General features: G+C 44.7%; 1 long non-coding RNA gene across 3 annotated transcripts; it reads right to left on the bottom strand.

The window, feature by feature from the left end:
- Positions 1-1,605: 1,605 nt before the first annotated feature.
- Positions 1,606-8,214, bottom strand: LOC104868976. 3 transcript variants are annotated; one of them, XR_782148.3, is made up of 4 exons: positions 7,786-8,214; positions 5,495-5,600; positions 5,029-5,150; positions 1,606-1,641 (listed from the first exon to the last, which is right to left on the bottom strand). It is a non-coding gene; the product is annotated as an uncharacterized LOC104868976 (long non-coding RNA). The 3 variants fall into 3 exon arrangements; XR_782150.3 differs by lacking the exon at positions 7,786-8,214 and adding an exon at positions 5,722-5,855; XR_782149.1 differs by lacking the exon at positions 1,606-1,641 and adding an exon at positions 1,911-1,947.
- Between the last annotated feature and the right edge of the window lie 8,119 nt (positions 8,215-16,333).

The following is a 16,333-nucleotide window of genomic DNA, read 5'->3' as shown; positions in this document are numbered from 1 at the left end:
TCAAAGTTAAAGGAGGAAAGGTTTATTTCAGCTCATAGTTTGTGAAGATTTCAGTCCATATTCAGGGGTTCTAAGGCGGGGTGGTGGAGCAGAGGAGAAACAGTCCAGGGCGTGGCAGGCAGAAGGCAGGAAGCATCAAGCGTCTTCCCCTTTTATCCCATCCAAGCTACATGGCTTTTGAGTGGTGCCACCCACAGGCCAGGTGGACCTTCCCATTACCCACACCCACAACTATGCTAAACCGATTTAATCATCACACATCCAGGGTCCAGCCACCTCCAAAGAGCCCCACCTATGAGCATATGAGACTTTGGGGGACATTTAGATATCAGCCACAACACCTTCTATAGACCTTTTGACTTTTGGGAAGAGCCAGAAGTCTCATGGTGCCGAATCCAGTGAATAAGGCGGGTGACGGAGGACACGTCGTCTTGTTTTTATGAGCCTGCCTTTCTGCTGGATGGCACTGGGTGGCAGCACTCACCATATTTTTGATCAGACCTCCTAAAGCCTTTTAAGAAAGACTTCCAGTACTGCTTTGGAATGTGGCAAAAACAAGGGGATAAGAGCTTTGGGGGACATTTAGATATCGGCCACAACACCTTCCATAGACCTTTTGACTTTGGGGAAGAGCCAGAAGTCTCATGGTGCCAAATCCAGTAAATACGGCGGGTGATGGACGACACATTGTCTTGTTTTTATGAGCCTGCCTTTCCGCTGGATGGCACTGGGTGGCAGCACTCACCATATTTTTGATCAGACCTAAAGCCTTTTAAGAAAGACTTCCAGTACTGCTTTGGAATGTGGCAAAAACAAGGGGATAAGTGTGGTTGAAGTGAAGGGGAGCAGTTTGAGGGAGATTAACGGCAAGGTGTATTTAATAGTATTAAACATTTAAGCATGCCCTGTATATTTTGATCACTCCTGTACATATTTTATAAAAATTGAACAAGTTGGGCCGGGGATTTAGCTCAGTGGTTCCACTGCCTGCTTTGCAAGAGGTCCTGAGTTCGATCCCAGGTACAAAAAAGAAAAAAAAATTGAACAAGTTAATATAGAAAAATAACATCATCTAAAAATGGAAGAGAAATTGGAATAAATGTCCCATTGGTGGTACTAGATCTTTATTAGTTTTCCACCACAAATTTAGCTGCTTAAAACAACCATCAATTCCCACATGGTTTTAGAAAAATTGAGGTGGGCCCTGCTGGGTCCTCAGCCCATGGCGCCTGAGGCCCAGGTCAAGGTGTTGGCTAAGCTGGGTTCTGTCGATGCTCCTTTGGCTCTGAGCAGAATCCATTTCCTTGCTGAGTGAGGCTGGGGTCCCATCGCCTTGCTGGCTGTCCACAGGCACCACTTCCTGCTCCTGTGTAGGGCTGCCATCTTCCCCCACATCTTCCAAGGCATCTAAGCTGTGCGACAACCTCCTCACGTCCGTCCTGTCCAGATTCCCGTCAATGATCTGTTCAGCCAGAGAGAGTACCTCACTTTTTAGCACTCACGTGGTTCCATCAGGCTTCCCTGGCTGATGTCCCCGTTTTAAGGCCAACTGTGTCATGTAACAAGTCACACAAGGGTATTCAGCTCAGTGGTGCCAGCACGTGCCTGGCAACCGCAAGGTCCCAAGTCCAATTCCCGGTACTGGGAAAAAAAAAGTCACGTGATTAACATCTCTTCATATCTACAGCTTGGGTGATAATTATAGCAAAACATTTTTTGAAGCTGTCTTTGTTTTTCTTTTGTGTATGTGTGTGGGGGGGTTGATACAGGGTCTCACTATGTAGTTGAGACTGACCTGGAACTCACCATGTAGCCCAGGCTGGTCTCAAACTCACAATGTAGCCTAGGCTGGTCTTGAATTCACAATGATCCTCCTGCCTCAGCCTCCCGAGTGCTGGGATTACAGGCGTGTGCCACCACTTCCGTCCTTGAAGCTGTCTTTGTATTCTGCCACAACAACAGAGACTTGCCAGTGAGTTTAGAATATAGAATTGTGACTGTATTTCCCCAGTGGCAAATGTTCGAAGGACAGAAAGAATTTAAAAACAAACAACCCAAAACCCCAATTCTATCCAGTTGTCTCACATCAGTGCTGCTTAGGTACTGTTGTTTGAAACAATTAGATACCATTTAGAAAAAACAATAAGTGCTTGATTTCGCAGTGTGAGATCTGTGACTTTTAGTGAAGAAAAAAGGATATCAACTATAAAGCAGAAGCTGCTAAATAAAAGCCTGCAGTAATTTGCATAGGAAATGTCAATATGAATTCATGGTTTATTCTTAAAAGTCCACTCAAAAGGTGAGAAGGAGGATGGTACAGAAGCACGAGCACTCTTGCTGCAACGAACACTGTAGCAACCACAGGTGATGTCAAAATACCATTTCCCCGAGAGTAGATAAAGCCACCTTATGAAATGGCTTAGTCTAGTTCCAGACCAGAAAGTGTACAAACTGAGCCCAGAGCCCAGGAAAATAAAAAGAGATTTCAAAGACAATGGGGTCAGTTAAAAAAAAAGCCCAAAACACAAGACTGATCTGAAGGGACAATTAGAGCAGCGAAAAAGAACAGAAAGCCACGCATGCCTACCAGAAGGGTGGCTCATGCCTGCAATCCCAGCTGCTGTACTTGGGAGGCTGCAGACCCTGTTTCAAAATAAAAAGGGCTGAGGCTGTAGCTCAGTGGCAGAGCACCCCTGGGTTCAGTCCCTAGTATGGGTAGGGGTTTGGAGGAGAATAATTGCAATATAATGAAACATATCCAACGTAGAAAAATCTTCAAGGTTATACTTTAGTTTTTCAATCCGTTGGTCACCACTGGTGATTGCTAGGCAACCAACTCCTTCCTCTGAGAAATTAGTAAATAGGAAGAAAGAATCAGACACTTATTCACTTTTCCCATAAATTTCAGGGAAAGTTATACCAAATAAATTCAGAAGAAGAATAGGATTTTACGATCACGTTTTGCAAAACTTAATGAAACAATGGTTGTAAGCAACATAGGGGAGAGAAGGAACCCTTCTTAGTTCTTATGTGGACTCTTTGGACCTGGGAGTCTAATTAACAGAAGAGCTAATTCATAAGAGAAAGGCATACAAGCTTTATTCAATTTGTGTATACATCAGAATCTTTTTTTTTTTTTTTTTTTTTTTTTTTTTTTTTGTATTGGGGATTGAACTCAGGACCTTGCTCTTGCCAGGCAGGTGCTGTGCTGCTGAGCTATATCTCCAGCCATCAGGATCTTCACCAGAGAGTAAAGTCCAAAGAAATGACCAAACCATGATGCTTGCATACCTTTTAGACAAGGAACAGTAAATTTTTGAAGAAAGGCAGGATACATGAATCTGGACTGGGATGGTAAATTCTAAAGAAGTTACCAAGAGATAAATGAGGGGAAGGTGAACTTGTGAACTAGCGGCAGATAAGAATTACTTCAGAACTTGGTTACTTAGGTTCTTTGCAGCTCTGTCTCCCCCTGTGGTGATGAGGTTGTTTTCCATCCCTCCCAAAAGAAGCCTATGGATCGCTGCATATGTACTTGACCCTTTCTGAAGTCACAACTGGTTAGAGCTTGAAATAATCAACAAGCCAATCTGGTGCATTTTGCCTTAACTCTTTCAGCAACAATCCTTAACGTGTACGAAATCATTAGGTAAATGGCATCAATTCCTGTGCCACAAAACAATAGGGTGCGATGGGAAAATACACAACACCATCTTGGAAACAATCATGCAGTGGCGTGTGGACATCAAGCAGAAGAGAAAGTCAAAAAATATCTCTGTTAATCTTGGTGTAGTCAGAAGAAATGGACAGATTTCTAGATACTTATGGGCCCCTAGTGGCCGCTGCTGGAACTGCAGAAACCTTACCCCCCACCCGCCGCCAAGACTTGGAAGTCTGGGGCGAAGGCCTCCAAAGAATCAGGGAGGCACTTTAGTGTCTCAGCAAAGGAAGGAGGTGTGTGGGGTGGGTGGGGGGTAGAGTAGGGAATAGGAAGAAGGCGGAGCAGGAAGAGAAATGGATAAAAAGTACAGAAGAGAGAGAGAGAAAAAAAAATGCCAACATAGGCTTAGAAAACATGGCATCTTCCATATTTTTAGGAAGTATATAGTTCTAATAATCTTCAACACAGGGCTATAATTTGTGTCTCTACTCAAATATTAGACTTATGGAAGTACTTTCATGGATATAAATGATAGATTTTTAACAGAAAAAGTAATATATTGCTGAAATAATTGTTCCAACTTCAGTTTGAATGGCGGCCATATGCCACACAGAAGGTAGAGACATAACTGCATTTAAAATGTCTGTCACGAGCTGGCTGTGGTGACACATGCCTGTAATCCCAGCACTTGGGAGGCTGAGGCAGGAAGATCACTGTGAGTTCCAGAACAGCCTGGGATACGTAGTGAGTTCCAGGTCAGTCTCAACTACATAGTGAGACCCTGTCTCAAAAAACCAAAGTGGGGGGAACATAACAGAAAGAACAAAAGGTATATGAGAACCGTGGATTTAGCTCAGTGTTTCTGGTGCCTGCTTCACAAGCACAAGGTCCTGAGTTCAATTCCTGGTACCAAAAAAAAAAAAAGTATATTAAAAGATAAGCATCTCCAGCGGGGTGGGCAGGTAAGTGGACAGACTGATGCTTACAGTTGAAGAGCTCATATATTAGTTTTTCAGTCATGCTAGTGTGTCTCTGTTACTTTTTATTATTGTTGTTGTTATTTTGGTTTTTTGAGATAGGGTTTTGCTCTGGTCCAGACTGGCCTTGAACTCAATATGTTGCCCAAGCTGGATTTGAACTTGAGGTGATTCTCCTGTCTCAGCCTCCTGAGTGCTGGAATTCACAAGCGTGCATCCCCTGCCCCGATCTCTGTTACTTGTAATGTTGGATTATAAGGAGAAAAGCTGCCATTTGAAGCCCTTTGGTAAAGGGGATGGTTCTCAAACTCTGTCCTGATCTCTGCCCTAGCTTCTACCTCCTTGTTAATCCTACAGTGAAAATAGACCTGGGACTCCAAACCTTATTACCTGTTCCAGTTTCACGTTGAGCTTTGAAGATACTCCTGGGCCTGTGTCTCCCTCAACACCTGCTAGATGGATGTTTCTGGAAGTGTGTCGTCTTCAGGCTGGCACTGCACCCACACACACTGCTGGAAAATAGATATTTATGTAGCCATTTGGAAAGCAACTGACAATACCTATTAAATTAAAATAAACACATACCTTTCAACCCTGAAGTCCAACTCCTGTGAATCTACTCCATAGAAAGAGAAACATAGTACAAAAGACATACATATGGGAGAAAGCTTATTGCCGTGTTGTCCGTGGGAGGGACAAGTATAATCAAAGTAAGAAGGTTGAATAAACTTTAGAATAACCACACAATGGATTATATTATTAAACGATATTATTAGGTAAAGTGGTATCACTTGACCTGAAAGCACTTTCACAATGTGTATTGTTGAGAAAATATAGCACAGTGATGCATACGTACCTGTGTTTATAGCAGCACCACCATGCACAATAGCTAAGTCATGGAAGTGGCCCTGTAGGCCCAAGCGCAGATGAATGAATAAGGAAAATGTGGAGAACTACTCAGCCTAAAGAAGGAAAAATGTGAATCATTTATAGGGAAATGGGTGGATCTTGAGACCGTAGTTCAAAGTGAAATAAACTGTGAGGACCAAGTTTTCAGGTCAAGGTGGGCTCCATGCCCCTTACCCAAAATAGAGTGAATGCAAAAATTCCTTTCTGTAAAATCCCATTCTGTGTGACAGTCTCTCTGTGTTTCTGTTCCTCTTTTAAGGGCAAGTTATCCTAGGGCATCTTCACCCTGTTTCTGTTCCTCTTTTTATGATCTCAAGATGAATTCTTCCTGCTTAAAATAATCAATGTTTTTAAGAGGATTGATGAAATTGATTTAGCCAATATAGGTACTAGTCATAGCTTATATAGGTAGCCATTGCTAATATAGGCATTAGTCATTGCTCACATATGTAGTCTTTGTTAATTATAGAATTTGTTTAATCAGATGATCTTTAAAAAGAGGAATTGATTCTGTGAATGTAGGCCATTAGGTAATTTTCCAGTAAGTGCCCTCCTGGTGCCCCTCGAATATCCAATAAAATGTAAAAACCCTCCCAGTATCCCTCGAATATCCAATAGTGAGCGAGAGCTAAAAATAGGACCTATAAAAGGAAAAAGTCTCCCTAACCCTATATAACCCTGCTTCAAAGATGGATCTGGGCTCTTGGTCTGAAGCCGCTGTGACGGTGACACCTGAGAGTCCAGGCTCAAGTTTGCAATAAATTCCTCTTGCAATTGCACCGGACCTGACTCCTTGGTGGTCTTTGGGGACTTCACAACTTGGGCATAACAAAACCAGACATACAAAGTTGAATATTGAAGACAGGCATGGTGACACACACATGTAATCCCAGCACTCAGGCGGTTGAGGCAGGAGGGTGGCCGTGAGTTCAAGGCCAGCCTGGGCTACATAGTGAGTTCCAGGTCAGCCTGAATTGCATAGTCAGACCCTGTCTCCAGAAACAAAGAGAAGTGTGGGAGCCGGCCATGGCCTGTTGGCATTTGACATTGGAAAAATAACTTCTTCTACCATTGAGGCATTGATACAATCTATGACTCTGTCTGTTTGTTTATTTGGCTTTTCTGAGATAGGGTCTCAGCTATGCAGATGAGATTGACCTGGAGCTCACTGTGTAATCCAGACTGGTTTTATGGGATTACAGGTGTGCACCACCACAGCCGGCTCAAGGACCTTGTTCAGTTTGTTTGTTCTTTGACCCTGTGATGGGAGGAACTCAGAGATAGCCAAAGATCTGATCTTCTCTGCAAGAGTCATAAAATCCGGTCTTTGCATATGAATACTTGCTTGGTGCATCCTGTTGGTGTGCCTTTAAAAGGAGCTGTTTCTGTGAAATAAATCAGACCTCTTGTCTCTACACTATTGAGTGTGTTGTCCTTTCTCAATCCTCACTCCCCAACTCAGGTACGTTCGTGTTGCGACTGCTGGACCGCCACAGAAAAGCGGCTGGGGATTTAGTTCAGTGGCACCGCACCTGCCTTGCAGGTGCAAGGTCCTGAGTTCGACCCTCTCTACCAAAAAAAAAAAAAGCAATAATTTAAAAAGTTGTAAGAGCGTACCAGTGAATAAAACATTGTAAGAAATCATTAAAACACGACAAAATACACAAAAATGCATATTTTTCACAGAATATATAAAATATACAGAATATACTAATGCACTAACAACATGAGAAGATAATGGCAATTTAAAGTGAAGACTATCAAACTCGTGTTATATATGTATAAATTAAGTATGCAAATGGAACATTCTAGAAGATGACAAAGACAACTGACAATTGGTTTGACTTTTGAGACAGAGTAAATTTCTTGGGCTGAGAGTGTAACTCAGCGCAACAGCACTTGTAAGGTCCTGAGTTTGATCCCCCCACCACAAAAATAAGCAAGCAAGCAAACAAACAAACAGTGCCACAGTAAATTTCTTCTTGGATTCTTAATTTAATATCTAATCTTTCTAGAAGGCTTTTTGTTTTTCTAAGAGCCAGTAAAAAAGAAGCTGTCGGTCTGGACTCTTGTGAGGAAGGATTTCTTCCTTATCTGATGGTGTGGGGAGATCTGGACTTTCCAGCCAGGCTATCTTGAGCTTGAGTTCGGATTCCTTCTCTTCTGATCCTATTAAAATCTGAGACCTCTAAGCTCTGGGTTCTTCAGCACCACGAAGGGGCCAGTAACTGAACCTACCTCATGGCTGACTCCTAAGAAACGTTAAACACTGGTGTCCTATTAACCTATCGAGGCATTCGTTCATAATTTATTTGCATTTGTAGTGGAATTATAAAACAAAAAACCAACAAAACAAAACAAAACCGAAAACGCCGCCTCGGATGCTCTCGGCATCTTCCATTCTCTACCCCAAGGGGGCAGCCGGGGCTCCCGTGCGCTCGGCTTCAGGGCAGACTTGTTACTCGGTGGGAGGCAGGCAGTCGGAGGCAGTGAGCCTCCAGGACGGAGAAGGGCAGACTTCCCGACCCGAACCCTCAGGGTAGTGAGGCCGGAGGAGGCGGAGGCGAGAAATTCCTGGAAGGAGGAGCCCCGAAGGGCAGAGGGAGCCAGTTTCCTCTCTTCCCTCCGCCCCTCTGGTCCTCTTCTCCCAGGAGCTTCTCTTCTCTGCAGGGGGAAAAGCCAGGATGCCGCGCATGCGCTGTAGGCGGTGGGGGGGAGCGGTGACCCAGCTCCCCGGCTTCTCTCCTTTAAACCCGGCCTGGGGTCGCACGCGCTGGAAAGTACCCTAACAGCCCAAAGTGATCCCAAGCGGATCACAATTAATTGTGACTTCATTGGTACCGTGGCTTTGACCTCCTTCCCCTCGGGCTTTGGGCGCAGGATAGTTCTTCACAGGCGCACAGTAGGGACAAAAGTCTCACCCCCAGCAGAAAGGAGGAAACTTGTCCCTGTGGGGATGAACTGAGGCTCCGACCCCTGGCTTCTCGCCCACCCCGAGGAGCCTATCCTGACATCTGTGCTTTCACTTTCTCTTGTGTGTCAGCCTGTTCAATTCTTTGTTCAGGTACCAAGAACCCAGGACAGTCACAGCCCCTAACAACAGGAGGGTATCCGACATGGCAGGCAACCCCGAGGTCCAGCATGGCAGCAGAGCTGGGGCGCCTCGGAGTGAACCTGGGGCCTAGACCGGAGAGGCCTGGCCAGGCTTTGCTCTACTGCTAGGACCTTTTCATCAAGCCAGGAGAAGAAGGGGTGGACAGGGGAGGAATTAGGTGACTGTTCTACTTGTCCAGGGCTTTCAGTTGGATTTAATTTCATTTAAAGAAATTACATAGAATGCATCTTATGCAACTGCAAATATCTATCACGTTCTCTTTTTTCTTGTTCACTAAGGAAGTCGTTTACTTAACTCTGGTAGTTTCACCTTTCTTGTCTGTAAACCAGACAATAGTAGTGCTCATCTGTTGAATATGAAGATGGGATGAAAGCATGTGTAACAACAGTGTCTCCGACTGTCCCTGACAACCTGCTGTCACCGTTCCTTCACTCATTGGACCCTTGTGGCCTTTGGCCTTTGAATGTGATGCTACCTCACTCGGAATAATTGTTTCCTCTTCTATTGTTTGAATCCTACCGTGTCCTTGGGGGTCTTGCCTGATTCCTTCTTTTCCTGAATTTCACAGGCGACCGTTCTTCCTCTGAACCACTGAGCTGAATCCCTACCCCTGTTCCCGTCTGTTTATAGGGAGATGTCTCCTTCCCAAACCCCACACTATAGGCTTTCCACGGCCAGAAGTGATGTCAGTTACCTGAATGCCATCTACAGGAGGGCCTCAATTACGGAAGGTGTGCAGTGGGTGCTCTCTCGGAGGACTTGAGTCAAGTGATTCCTCTTTCTTTCCTGTTTACATCTCTAAGTCTCCCTTGCGTAATTAACTCTGAAGTGGTCATTACTGCGTGCTGTGACCCATCTCTGTCCCCAGCCCAGCACCAACGAGCTCATCCACCCCGAAATATCCAGAATGACATAATCGTTGGAAGATGGATGGTTGAGAACTGGAGTGCAAACATCTGGGATTCTGGGATGAAGCTGTCAGCCAGGCTCCATTCCTTACCTGTGCTATCACCTGAGCTGGCTCCAGAATTCCCCTTAGGCTTCTGCCAAAGCAAAGAGCTAAAGGCACGGACGGGCGTTTCCAGAGCTCTGTGACAGGGGCCAAGTAATAATAGCCAGTGTCTTTTCCAAGTTTGCTTCATAACTGAGTTCCCCACTTAAAAAAAAAAGTTTCAACTATTAATAGCATGATACTCACATGACATGAATGATTTAGGAGGGAACTTCACAGAGATAAGCAAACTAAGGTAGATAAAAGATGATGATGATGATGATTACTCTTACTATTATGAAACAGATTTTGAAACATTATCTAAAGTCAAAAAGCCAGGCGTACGAGGATTGCTGACTACAGATCTGTGTCTTTCACTTTACACCACTCTGTTTTTTGGTTTGTTTTATATGACTGTTCCTGAAGTCAACCTCAGCTGGCTCTCAAGGACTTTATTAGTCTTCAGGACAGGAAGAGGTTGATACTCTGTCACTTCTTGACAGACCTGGTTTATGGCCAAGCTTGGTTTCATTGCCACTTATTTAGGGAGGAACTGCTGTGACTCCCACACCGTTTAACACCACATGTGGTTGTCAGGAGTAAAGAAGGACAGAGAGAAAGACACAAAAAGAGCGAAAGAAATTTCTTATGGGTTTACTTAATTGGAAAGAGAATAGGAAATTTAATGTGAGGTTGCAATTGAATTGATTTGCTAATTGTGCTTTTATTAGGAAATATTTGCTAAACTGAATTATGGTTATGCAAAAGTCCATTAGCTCCAACTCTGTGAGGAAAAGATAATTGTTTTTATGTTGTTATAGTAATAAAGTCCAATATAATCTGGGCCTCTTTGTTCTGCAATTAAAGACAGTGAATATATTTACCTGAAACCCTCTGAGCATTTGAAACGCTCTATTTCTATTTCTCCTTTACTTTTCTTGAGACAGAGTCTTGCTATGTAGTTCAGATTGCCCTGACTCACTATGTAGCCCAGGGTATCTTTCAACTCAAGGAGATCCTTCTGCCTCAGCCTCGAAAGTGTTGCTAGCGATCAAATCCAGGGCCTCAAGCATACAAGGCAATTGCTCCACCCCTTCCTGCCCCACCCTTGACCCTGTGGGAAGGTTTGATCCCCAGCCTGGCCCTTTCATCCATTGGCCAATCTGGAGCCACCTCTCCATTACCTTGAATTGTTTGTTGTGTCATTCACGGTGCCAGACAAATCCAGGAACATAAATATGAGTTTGAAAAATGTCCCCGCCCTTAAAGATGAGTTTAGAGAATTTTGACGACAGCTTCAATTTAGTGGAGAAATTAATGGGAAATTGAAAGCTACTTGAAATCGGAAGAGGACTAGGAGGGCAATAAACAGACCTAAAGAAGTGGAAAGGAGAGTTTGTGAAATTTGGGTATGATCAAAATATACAGTGCATATTTAAATTTTAAAAATGTATTATGTTGTCATCAGTCCTCCTCAAAATACTTCCCCTCACTTCCAACTCTTACCCCATCATAACGTCTGCTTTCTGAAGCAGTTCTGGAAGTCCTCTTCCTTATCTTTAACAAAATGTGGATGATGCTCCTGAGTGCCATCCAAAAGAAAGGCAATTTCATAAAAACACAACTATGTGTCCTCATCCACCTTATTCACAGGACGTGGCACTGTGCAAAGCCAAAATGACCATCAAAGGTGAACATCTCGACTCAGTTCAGGACAAGGCAGCCATGACAGAACAACTAAAGACACCGAGGAAATAGGACTCCCAGAACTGCTTCAGAAAGTGGCAAGGACAGTTTAAGTGTGTTCAAAGCAAGGAGGTTTCTGATCTCACCTTGGAGTTGTGCTTCTAAGTAGCCTTTGGGCTTGTCTTGAGCCAGTTTCTCAAAGTTCAGCTATAAAGATTAGTCTGGGGAGCTTGTTAAAAAGAAAGACAGAGAGAGAGAGAGAGAGAGAGAGAGAAAGAGGGAGAGGGAGAGAGAGAGAGAGAGAGGGAGAGAGAGAGTACCTCTCTAATCAGATTTTACTCTGACAGACTCAGGATGAAGCTACAGGAATCTGATTTTTATTTTTATCAAGGGTTCCAGATTATGCTGATACAGGGGTGGCCACAGGTGTGGTAAAGCTGCCTGGGAAATGAGCAAGACCTGTCAATCACAAGATCCTAGGGCGTCGCCAGGACCCGTTCGTAGAACTTCTCCCAAGCTCCCACAGCGTGAAAGAAGACCTACGTCACGGGAAGCCCGCTGTTGTGCATTCCCACTGCAACGTGTATTCCTACTTTTGCGTTTGCCTCCTTTCTCTCTTTGTTCAGCCCAAGTTGACTCTGAAGAGCTAATTTCTCCCACATCCACTCACCCTGCCCCTTTCAAATAAACTCTGACACCGTTTTTGGCTTGTCTCTTCCAAATCTTTGTTGGGGGCAAGGACCTTTTGTTTTTCTTTTTGTTCTTATTTATTTGTTTGGTACCGGGGATCAAACTCGAGACCTTGCGCTTGCGAAGCAGGGAAACGGAACCACTAAGCTAAATCCCCGGCTCCGGTGAGCCATTTCTAAAGGAAAACCCGATAACACTGGGAGAAACGTTATCCCTCAGTATACAGTTTTGCACTGGGCTGCAACAGCTATTACAGAAATACGAATGGATGGGCTATTGAATACTTTTTTGAGACATTGTTCTGGGTACTTGTATACATATATAAAGAGTTACATATACATAGTTTCATTTAATCTTGCCAATAATACCATGAGGTACCCTTTGTCAGGAATAATAATGAGAAAAAAATGAAAAAGTGAGGCAGAGGCCACTTCACAGCTAGCAAGCAGGGAGCTGTCTTAGTCACTTTCTTGTCACTGAGACACAATACCCACATTGTAAAGGAAGAGAGATTTATTTCGGCTCACAGTTAAGAGTCCGTGGGGGACAGATCAAAGGCAGAAATGGCAGGGACCAGGGGCATGGTGGAAGAAAAACTACTCAAGATTGGGTGGCCAGGAACCCGCCAGAGAAGGGAGGAGCCCGGAAGGGAGACACGCCTTCCTGGGCCACGCCCCATGACCCTCCTCTTCCTACCAGACCCCACCCCTTCACAGCAAGGTAGCTACAGAACCCCAGTGGCCCTTCACCTTCCCAAAGGCCCGCCTTTGAGTGCCCGAGGCCATGCCGTATGTAAAGATGGCCACCGAGCAGCTCCTGCCGGCTGGAACTCGGCAGTTTGTGGGCAGGTGAAAATTCACACTGGTCCTCGTAAAGCCGGAGAAGTGCTTTTGAAGTTGAAGTAGGGAGTGTGAATTCTTCTACGAAAATTTCCCATAATCCAAATGGGTTTATGTTGGTTTTGACCACAGATATAAAAGATGTAGAGGTTGATTTATAAATTGGTAGTCCTGCTTTGCATATTCGATGAGCCACACAGTGTAGTGGTTTTGATTTTGACTTTGGAATACAGCCCATTGCACCTACGGACACCCTACGGATACTTGCCTTACCCATCCTTTCATGAGCCTGAAACCTTGCCAGCATGCTTTAGACAGCATGGTCTGCTTTTGGCCACCAGAAACTGTAAAATAGATTTAGGTTAAGTTTTATAAGTTCTCTTTCAATGTCTTGTTCCCTTTCAATGTCTGTTTTCTCTCTCTTTTTTTTTTTTTTGGTTTTTTCTCACTATGTGTGGGACCTAAATTACAAGCCCTTGCTAAATGGCAAAGGGCCTAGGAGACAGTGTCCTGAACCCCTCCCATTGTAGCCACAGCCCCGACCTTTGTTCCAGCTCTGGCCTCTGAATGTGGATCACTCTTGTATTGTTTGAAGTCTGGATCTGAAATACCTGTAAATTAGAGACTCCAGACATAGAGCCCCAAGTTAATTGACAAACTGTTTGTTCATCCGGAGTGTCTTGGTGACCTTTGAGACATCCTATGGGTGGTACCTGTCACTCATCCATATGTGACTGTTGAGCATGTGACTGCTGACCACCAGCTCAAGTCAGCAGACCTTTGTCCCCTGTCTGTGAGCCCAAAATGTTAACCCCCTCTTTTACTACCTATAAGAGGACCTCGGCCCCTGAGCTCGGCGCCTCTCTGAGCCAGCCACTTGGTTCTGAGAGTGCCGTCTGGCCAGACTAATAAAGGTCTCTTTACCATCTAGCCTGGTGTGTTGCTTCCTGGGTTTCTCGTTCTCCGTCGAGCTCCCGGAGCCTCGCTGGGTGTTGGGCCCAGCACTGTGGAGGCCTTTTTGGCTGTTCACGCTCCGTGGAGTGGAAGTGAGACTTTAGGTCTTACATATGTAGTTGAGATTTACCTGGAGCTCACTATGCAGCCCAGGCTGGTCTGGAACTCACAGTGATCCTCCTGCCTCAGCCTCCCGAGTGCTGGGATGACAGGCACGTGCCACCATACCCAGCTTTGTTTTCTCTTTTCACATTCCACTCCACTACTTTCTTGTGTCCCTGGCTAGCTGGGGTCTTTGCTTTTAGTAATATTGGGAATTAAAACTAAAAACAAAAATTATACAGGGAAAAAGAGCTTTAATTGCAAGGATAGAGGAAAGATAGAGAAGACTCCAGCTTAGGTAGTTGGAGGGGGCAGGCTCTGATACAGGAGCTCAGACTGCTCCACCTGCAAAGGCAGAGGCCAAGGTCCAAGGGTTAGCCGGTGGCCTGGGATCCAGTTGGTCTTCCTCTCACTCCTGGTCACATAGTTCTGGAATCTTGATGGCTGAGGGTGGATCCTGGGAAAGGATTATGTCTGTGGGGGCCCCAGGCATGTGAGGCTCTGCCTTTCCTGGGATCCAGTTGATCAAGGTTCAGCACAGTGGCTGGAGGCTTCCGGATTTAGCTAATTGCCCCTGTAAATATCTTATCTTTGTGTCCTCAGTCTTGAGGGGGAATAATATCCTACAAACTCAGGGCTAATCTATCCTGTTCAGCGAGCTCCTAGACAGACACTCCCTAAATGATCAACACAAACCCTATGCGGAGCTGAGATGAGTTTTCACCCAAGATTTACAGTAACAAAGGATACAAAATAATAGGGAAGGGTGAAGGGGGTGAAGGGAGGGCAGGGGAATGGGCAAAAAAATAAGAACCAAGATATATCATGTAAATATACAAGATCCCAATAATGAATATAATATTGTTTACCTTAAATGTACCAATAAACTTAATGGAAAAAAAAAAACAAAGTGTAGAAAATAAAGGTTAAACTTTGTTCCACTTTTAGATACCCATTGGGCATTTGTATGCCTAAGTGAAGAGTCACGGTTCATAGGAAAAATGCTTTTAAGTCCCTTACTATCCCCCTAGAAAACACAATTTTTTTTTTTTTACTGAGTTGTAGATGAGGGCCCAGGATTCTGCCTGTTCCCCATTTTTATGTGGTCACTAGCTGTCCTATAATAAAATCCTTCTATCTTCCCAAAGCCCCAAACCCTGGGGGTGGGAGTTCATGCTTCTGTGAGCACTGACCCCAAATCCACGGACTTGCACCAGCAGAGCCAATCTAGCTACAGTTGACTGGGTGGTGCTGGACACCTGACTCTAGCTGAGCCCATCTGACTCTCTCTGCTGGGAATGTGAAGTGTGAGCCAAGAGGTAGCCATCAAGGTGTCTCCCAGGAAGCTCAGGGGGCCACGCGGTAGGAGAAGCAGATTGCTCTACAAAGAGAGAAGGAAGCAGATGCACAGGTCCAAGAGGAGAGAGGAAGAGAGACCAGGAGCTGTGGAGTCAGACTGTGTAGGGCCATCCATCACCTCAGACTTTCAGTCCCTGAGTCCTTCCTTCCCAGAGATGAGTTCACTTTCTCCTCACTTGTCACAAGGTAACTCCAAATGCCTAAGTGTATTTTTGAAGAATAGACTCCTTTGCTAGAGCCATTTTGAGAGGTTTCTCTTATTCTCAACCCAAAGTAACTCAATTAAGATAGTCTCGGGGAACGTGTTTTTGTGCTTCCAGGTGATTGCCACCATGCCTGGATCATAAGGATGAAAACAGTTTAAACTTTTAAAATGTTTTGTACGGGTTTACAGTGTTGCACCAGGGCTGGGGTCCCTCTCATTGGGGCTTCCAGAGCATGACTGACATGATGGACAGATGCTGAGTTACATGCGCACATGCTTTCCCATAACTCACTCTGTTGTATGTGATGCAGCCCATATGCGTGACCGTCAATGAGCTCAGGTGAAGAAAGGTTACCATAGGTCGTCGGGCGGGGAGTGTCTAGTGCTCGCGCGTGTGTCTGCAGTCTGGAATTTTAGAACTTTCTAGGGCTGGTTTAGGGGCCTTTGCTCTTCTTATCTCTGCTTCAGGGTAGTAAGCCTCAGGCCAAGGGTTCGGGGTTGGCCCTGGGGTATTGCTCAGGTTCCGTGAGAGGAGGGGAGTAACCCCATAGCTCCAACTGTATCATCTGTATTAGATTTGCGTTTCCTCTTTGTAAAATAAAAAGGTAAACTGAGAAAACATTTAAAAAATGGTTTAGGGGCCTTTGCTCTTCTTATCTCTGCTTCAGGGTAGTAAGCCTCAGGCCAAGGGTTCGGGGTTGGCCCTGGGGTATTGCTCAGGTTCCGTGAGAGGAGGGGAGTAACCCCATAGCTCCAACTGTATCATCTGTATTAGATTTGCGTTTCCTCTTTGTAAAATAAAAAGGTAAACTGAGAAAACATTTAAAAAAATTTTACCACAACAC

Source organism: Fukomys damarensis, unplaced genomic scaffold (genome assembly GCF_012274545.1).
Source record: "Fukomys damarensis isolate Sample0158 unplaced genomic scaffold, DMR_v1.0_HiC HiC_scaffold_19, whole genome shotgun sequence".
Lineage (NCBI taxonomy): Eukaryota > Metazoa > Chordata > Mammalia > Rodentia > Bathyergidae > Fukomys > Fukomys damarensis.
This window is presented reverse-complemented; position numbering and strand designations above follow the sequence as displayed.